Source organism: Coenobita brevimanus, chromosome 81 (genome assembly GCF_032717465.1).
Source record: "Coenobita brevimanus isolate Jiangsu-jjx chromosome 81, ASM3271746v2, whole genome shotgun sequence".
NCBI classification, from domain to species: domain Eukaryota; kingdom Metazoa; phylum Arthropoda; class Malacostraca; order Decapoda; family Coenobitidae; genus Coenobita; species Coenobita brevimanus.
Genome location: NC_137034.1, coordinates 4246031 through 4254349, shown reverse-complemented (window position 1 = coordinate 4254349; position 8319 = coordinate 4246031).

Here is an 8319-nt window from a genome sequence, read left to right as displayed (position 1 = left end):
ATACTAACTGCTGAATAGAAAAATATACCTAAGCCTAACAAGTATTGACAATGGTTCAGGGGATTCTCTCTCTCTCTCTCTCTGCACAACACTACAGCAACATATATTGATTAAACTCACTTGCCACTTGCTCACTCACTTTACTCTCTCTCTTTTTCTCTCTCTCACTCAGGGCAAACACTACAACAGCATAATAGTGATCAAACCTCCTTACTCTCTCTCTCTCTCTCTCTCTCGGGGCAACATCACAGCAGCAGTCTCGCTCACCTTCTCAACTCACTCCAACTGAACACATGACTTGCTCCAGCCCAAGGACTTTACTGCCTTCCCTCTCGTCTCCATTCAGCTCTCTCTTTTTCCACTCAGTTGTCTTGTTTTCCCACTCACTGTCTTGTTTTCCCTCTGGTCTCCACTCAGCTGTCTCTTTTTTTCACTCAACTGTCTTGTTTTCCCACTCACTCTATTTTTTTTTTTCCAGTTTTTCTTCCCACTCGTCGTCTCGTTCTGATATGGTACTCTCCTATGACCAGCTTCAACCTAAAAGAAACTTAATCTTAACTTGACTTGGCAATGAAGGACTGTATTATGTAGGTACTGTTACAGGCCTCGTTGCTCGGTCCTGGTTATCCGATCGAGCAGACCCAACGACCACAGGTATAACTGCCCCTATGAAATTATCCCACAGGCTCCCCCACACTGTTGATACTGTCTCCCTCACCATGTAGCCCTTCCTGTGTAGGGCTCCAGTATGTGTTGTGTGGGCCTATTTTACAAACAGGGTGTGTGTCTTGTGGCTCCACCCAACCCAAATTTAAGCTGGTTGCTGAGGGAGTCTGGGTGATGTCCTGATGAACTCACTCTGTATTTAAGGACACCTCCAATGAGTGTATGTCAGGAGGGTGGCTGGTACGATGGTGTTATGATTGAGTTGTTGTACTGGTGTGTGTGTGTGTGTGTGTGTGTGTGTGTGTGTGTGTGAAGTGAGTATGTAGGTGTTTCTTCACTGCTGGTGTTGGAGTATCTGGAGGTGGTTTAGTGGGTAATTATTGCGCTCCAATCGGATTGAGCCAGTGAAGGTTTATATCCAAGGGATGGTTGGAGTTTATTGCTCACGTAATGCCACTCAGGGATGAGTGTGGCTGTGTGTGTGTGTGTCTGTGTGTGTGTAGTGTGTTCCTACGCTCCTCATGGGGCAACGTAGGATTGGATGATGGATGGATGGGTGGATGGGATATTGTAAAGGTTATGCTAATGTTTGGTGAGTGTTCTATGTCTGTGTCGTGTGTGTCGTGTATGTGTAATGAGCGGGGTGCTGAGTACTGGTTGTGTCTTAACTCAAGGTACTTTCTGAGAGGGCTTTAGTCTCAGTGTGTGAGCTGTGGGAGGGGTTTTGGTGCTGCCAGTGGTGATCTGTTGGCTGTTGGTCCATATGGTTTGCAGGGTGGTGGTGTATCGGACAGGATGGGACTTGATGTCAGGGAGGCACAGGACAATAAGTAATCTAATGTATCTGCTGTGGTCAATAAATTATATCTATTTATTCTGTAGAGTGAGGCCAAAAGTCTAGCCCTGTAGTTGCCCCAAGTGCAGGGAGTCTGGGGGTGCACTGCCTCTTGATGTCCTGTACAGGGTCCTTGAAGGTGTGTCTATATTTCATGTCACTCCAAGATCTTAGTGAAGGGTGTGGATTGAGTGGACTGTGATGTGGAGGGTGTGGATTAAGTGGATTGTGATGTCGAGGTTGTGGATTAAGTGGATTGTGATGTGGAGGGTGTCGATTAAGTGGATTGTGATGTGGAGGGTGTCGATTAAGTGGATTGTGATGTGGAGGGAGTACCTGTGTTCATGTTTACTGCTGGTGATGTGGTGGCGGTGGATCTGGCAAAGGCAACTGTCAACCTCTTGTCCTCCACCCAAGCCTGCTGTGTGTTGAGGTACTTTTGTTGCAGTGAGGGAGCTGCATCTGCAATGTAGTGTTCAGTTGTTATGATGTCTGCAATGTGGTGAGTGGTTATGATGATGTCTGCAATGTGGTGTGTGGTTATGGTGTTTGCAATGTGGTGTGTGGTTATGGTTTCTGCAATGTGGTGTGTGGTGGTTATGGTGGTCTGCAGTCTGGTGTGGTTGAAATGGTGGTCATCTGCATATAAGACAATGTTAGTGGCTGGTTTGGGTGTGGGAATATCATGACTGTATAGATTGAAGGGTGTGGATAAGTCTCATCAAGTATTAAGCACATTGCCAATACACTGATACCCCGAGTCTGCAATAGGATTTAGTACTTAACAGTAATTTGCACTGTTAACAAACCCTCTCCCAAGTTCTCATGGTCAGAAAAGGGAATCCAACCAAGGACCTCAAAATTGTGGGTTGTGTGCTACAAATTACACCCCAAATCCTCCACTTCATGCTAGTCTCTTGGTAATAATAGTCTGAAGAGAGGTACTGCATATGAGAGAGAAGGGTGTAAGTTTGGGAGGAGGGGCTCGAAATGGTAAGGGGCAGGGCAACATGGAGATTTATTTGTGGCCACCCCTTACAATGTAAGGTGTCTGGCTATAGATAGATAATCAGCAGAGGAAAGTGACAAGTAGGATGTGAAACAGTAGATGAACTTTTGTCAGCAGAGGAAAGTAACAAACTGAGAAGGTGAAATAGTCAGCAGGGGAAAGTGACAAGAGGATGAGGTGAAATTAATGAACTTTTGTCCTATACGTAGATTAAATGTTAGTACACCCCTTACACTACAAAATGGTCAAAGTACAAACTACAGTACAACATTCAACTTTATTAGTCTACATACATGAGCTATTGTAAACTTGTGCAAACCATAACACAATACAGTACATGAGAAGTGACCTCCGCAAGTACCACATACTGTACAGTATATATGGACTTTGCAATTCTGATTCAGTATTTCTGATTATACATACCAAAATGCACTGAGACAACACTGGCTACTCTCAATACATACAAAATGTTCCCAAAATGAGTCCGAAAATCCAGGAGGTGAAAATATGGTTAATTTTTTAGAATAACTGGTAAAAAAACATGTTTAATTCTCAGCCAAGGGATATTTACTGAAGGTCTTATGGGAGAAAATGCGACTGGTTACAATTTCTGAAGGTCTTATGGGAGAAAATGTCAGGTTATAATTACTGATGGTCTTTTGGAAGAAAAGCAGCTGGTTATAATTACTGAAGGTCTTATGGGGGAAAATGCCAAGTTATAATTACTGAAGGTCTTATGGGGGAAAATGCCAAGTTAAAATTACTGAAGGTCTTATGGGGGAAAATGCCAAGTTATCATTGCTGAAGGTCTTATGGGGGAAAATGCCAAGTTATCATTGCTGAAGGTCTTATGGGGGAAAATGCCAAGTTATATTGATAGCCTTATGGGAGAAAATATGTATTCTCATCAGTTCAGGATGTTCCCTAATACCTCCTCCTTAGTGATCTATTTTTGGAAATGGCTAGGTAATATTTTTTTAAGCTGAGTATGGTAATGTTTGGACAATATATATAAAACACAAGAGGACAATAAGGTGTAATAAGCAAAATAAATCACTAAGGAAAAGGCATTAAGGAGCTTCATCGACCATACAATCACCTCCCTCAGTTTCTCAGATACATATATATACTGTATACTTATACCGAGACACTGTATAACACATGGAGAGGATACATAGAGGATACAGATGTACTTATACTGTATGTACACACAGCACTAATATATCAATATGCTACTCTCTCTCTCATAACTTTTTCAAAAATGGCGGCATCTTTCAAAATTTTCCCTGCTCCTATTTCCAGACAACTTTATTGAGCTCTGGGTAGATTTTTTTTTACTGGAGAGGGTAGATGTTGATTTCATTTGACTAATAACCAAGAAGACTATCTTCTTCCCATATACCCAAGGCTCACAGGGACTCAAAAAGTTAAGTATAGTCTTCATTAACCTCTTTTTTTGACAATGCGCCTACGTGTGGTTAGACTAAAGGGTTGATTTCGACTAATAACCAAGGAGACTCAATCCCCTACTCAGAAACATCTACATAAAATAATCTAGCAGCACACACACACACACACACACATACAGAGAAAGAGAGAGAGAGAGAGAGAGAGAGAGACAGACAGACAGACAGACAGACAGACAAAGACAGAGACAGAGAGAGGGGGGGATTAGATGTTTCCTTCTATGAGGCTAATGGCATGCGATATTAAATTATTAGGAAAATCGTTAAAAATTATGAAACAAATAATGGGTGCTTGATGTCTAGTAACAAATATCTCTTCTGCTTCATCTCTAACAGCAAAAATCTGTGAATCACGATGTACAATTTGGAATAACAACTGCACTCAAAATTCCTTAGCCATATTGGACTGCTTATAAGATGGCCAGAAAGAGATGTATATGGTGTAAATATTTCTGGAGAGACTAACTAGGAGAGTATGCAAGTGAGGTAGAGGGGGGAGACCAAGGGTGAGATGGAGTGGACAGGTAAATGAGAGTGGGAGGTGGAGGTTGGGGGGATGGAGTGAGAGACTAATTAGAAGTGTATATCTGAGGTGGAAGGGGGGAGAGGGAGGGGAAAACCAAGGATGAGATGGAGCAATTGAGTGGAGAGGTATTATGAGAGACAGGGATGTATGTTGGAGGGAGGGCAGCAAAATGGCAGGGGACAGAATGACATGGAGCCAATTTGTTTGTGGCCACCCCTTATGGGATTAAGGAGTCTTGCTGCAGACAGACAAACGGATAGATAAATGGATAGACAGACATAGATAGATGACAGATAGATTGATAGACAGACAGATAGATTCATGGATAGTGTTAATAATCTGTCATGCAGTTAGTTCCTACACATGTGTCTACGAATCTAGTCAAAATAAAAATTCCAGTCATTTCTGCTTCTCTCTTCATGGACTTAAAATCAGTCATGTTTGGTCTGTCCACTGCAACTGACAATGATGAATTTATTTTGCTACAAATGCAGCATGTTTACAGCGTGTCATGCTGTATGGTAGTGAGACCTGGGTAGTAAAGGAGGAGGATATTCGAAGGCTCAACATACAGAAATGACGATGATTAGGTGGATGTGTAGTGCATCCAAGAATCAGAGACCTGGATTGGCTAGGTTTACAACGGAAGAGTTGAGAAGAAGGATGGGACTGGAGTGTATTGGTGGTGTGATGAGAAGGGGTAGATTGAGATGGTTTGGGAGGAAGGATGGGACTGGAGTGTACTGGTGTTGTGATAAGAAGGGGTAGATTGAGATGGGTTTGGGAGGAAGGATGGGATGGGAGTGTATTGGTGTTGTGATGTGCAGGGGTAGACTGAGATGGTTTGAGAGGAAGGATGGGACTGGAGTGTATTGGTGTTGTGATGAGGAGGGGTAGACTGAGATTGTTTGAGAGGAAGGATGGGACTGGAGTGTACTGGTGTTGTGATGAGGAGGGGTAGATCGAGATGGTCTGAGAGGAAGGATGGGACTGGAGTGTATTGGTGTTGTGATGAGGGGGGGTAGAGTGAAAAGGTTTGGTGGGAAGGATGGGACTGGAGTGTACTGGTATTGTGATGAGAAAGGGTAGATTGAGGTGGTCTGGGCATGTGGTGGGGACGGAGGATGACAACTGGGTGCAGAGTGTGAGAAGTGCAAATGTCAGGGGTAGAGTTGCTAGAGGCAGACTGAAAAAGACCTGGGATGAGGTCATAGAGTGTGACCTCAGGGATAAAGGACTGAATAGGGAGACTGCCTGACAATGGGCAGCAATGACAGCCACCATTAGGTGACCAAGGCAGCAAGCATGTTGGAGCCTTTATAAATGAAACAAAACAAATGAAAATGAACAATGTATTAATGTCATAAGTGTAGTTTGCTGTTGTTTTATTAGCCTGATATCAAGTCCATGAAAAGAGAGACGAGAGAGGTAACAATTTCTAATACTAACAATGCCGTGTGGGATAAATTTCAGATTTCACCTACATTTTACCGCTTCCCGTTCGATCAGCGAAGTTAAGCAACGTTGGGTCTGGTTAGTACTTGGATGGGTGACCGCCGGGGAACACCAGATGCTGTTGGCATCCCTACGTCAAGTGGGGTTGGTGGAGGATTAGTGCCCCTCCCTGTAAAAACAATTAACTCTAAGCCCTTGGCCACCCTGTCTGGGATACATGGCGTCTGGCAATGAATGAATGAATGAACCTACATTTTCAAAAGACTTCACTGTAAAGGAGACTAACCAGAACTGCTGCTAGAGATCAAGAAGCCTGAAGACCTGCCACTGTAGAATTCGATGTCTTTGAAGGGAGTGGTACCCTGGAGCTAACCCATCCCCATGCTGGACAAGTATAAATGGGAAATGTGTCTATTGTGAGAAAAATGCATGTAAAAGTATTCTTGTCACTCCTTAACACCTTCTCCTAAGTAATTTATTATGTTTGCTGTAAGAGAATGCATGTCAAAGTTTAAAGGGTCTTCTTGGTTAAGGACGCTCCCTAACACCTCTTCCTAAGTAATTTATTTTGCTTTTACACCTTGGTATCATCTTGTGACATTAAAATCATTCCAATATCACCATACTCAGCATTAATGACATACAAATTTATATTAACCAACCCTATCCAAAAATAAATAACTATGGAAAAGGTGTCAGAGAGCTTTCTTAACTGATGTATTGGTCATGTTAGAGAGAGAGAGAGAGAGAGAGAGAGAGAATCTGTTTCTGGCCTGAGTATGTGCAAACCCTATGAGTGACTTCAAAAATCATTTATCTATTGGCCTGGATTATCTGTTTATCTATCTACAACCACAGCTTCAATAGACCTACCTCTTGTGGATAGATGAAAACTGATTGATAGGGAAGTGTGCTGAGATACAACCATGTGGGATTGTATACATTCATAGATGCACATAGCTAGGCATATATGTGTGAATATTGAGGTGGAATACATGAGAATAGGGAGCTGAAAGATACACCTACTCGATGGTATGCATGAGAAGTATACATAGGAGTTGATGAAATATGCTACAGTATCCACAGAGCAGTTAAAAATATAACTACTAACAGAAGGACAGTATGAAAGAAATATGCAAAGGTAAACACAGTGAAATATGCAACTGGTAAGACAGCATACATAATACAAGCATAGGGAGTGTGTATATGAATTAATGGGGGGGAAAGTATACACATAGGGACTTGGCTGGGCAGCTGTGTAGACCTAAACCACCACTGCTGTACCATACACCGCTACAGCTGTATTATAATCTTCCGAGGTGAATATTTTGCTGGCAGACAAACTGGTTGCTAAAAATCGAACTTGTGCTTACGTTATTGCTAAAAATGTCATTGAAAAGGGTTATATTTGCTACCTGGTGGCTCCTATGACTCACTACAGCCAAAAAAGAGCTAGGTACTCTTTTTTTTCTTTCCCTCTCTATTTCTCCCTCTCCTACTCCTTGTCTCTCTCTCTCCCTCTCTCCCATCTTACTCCCCTTTCTATCCCACTCTTTCACTCTCCCCCCCCTTCTATTTCCCTTCCTCTCCATCTCTCACTTTCTCTATCCTTCTCTCTCTCTCTCTCTCTCCTGTCACGTTCCTTTTCCATCCTGTCCATCCTAATCTTTCAATATCTCCATTTTCTTTTCCTAGTCTGTTCACCATCATCAGTCCTCTCTCTCTCTCTCTCTCTCTCTCTCTCTCTGCTGGGAGTGAGTCATAGGAGCTGCTGGGTTTTCAAAATAAAGGACAATAGATGAAAAAGCATACATAGTCTGGGTTTCTCTACTGGTAAACAACAGTATTATTCTACATATTTACATAAAAACACCCAATTTTCATCATCATCATCATCCACACGTCCTTTCCCACCCAAGGGCAGGGTGAGGAGTAGCAATGTCAAGACAGCCCAAATTTGCCCAATCCAATGGGTCACACTTCCATTCACTCATCATTCAAGCCCCTGGAATCCTGGCTCTATCGGATATGCCAAAAGCATTCACCTGTTCTGTAGCTTCCCATAAGTGTATCCAACTGAGTCAATCCAGATGCTGCCACGTTAAAAAGGGGTGCCAAAATCCCTGATCATGCACTTCTCCTTACAACATTCATCCAGCCAGCTCGATCTCTTATTGGTTCCCTAGCCTCACCGACTTCCAAACTTCTCTTCTTCGCACACTCATCCACCACATCTCTCCACCTTCTTCTTGGCCTACCTCGCCTCCTCCATCCTTCAAATTCACTCAGATATTCCTTTTTCACCACTCTGTTGTTATCCATTCTCTCCACATGACCATACCATCTAAGTACACTTTCTACG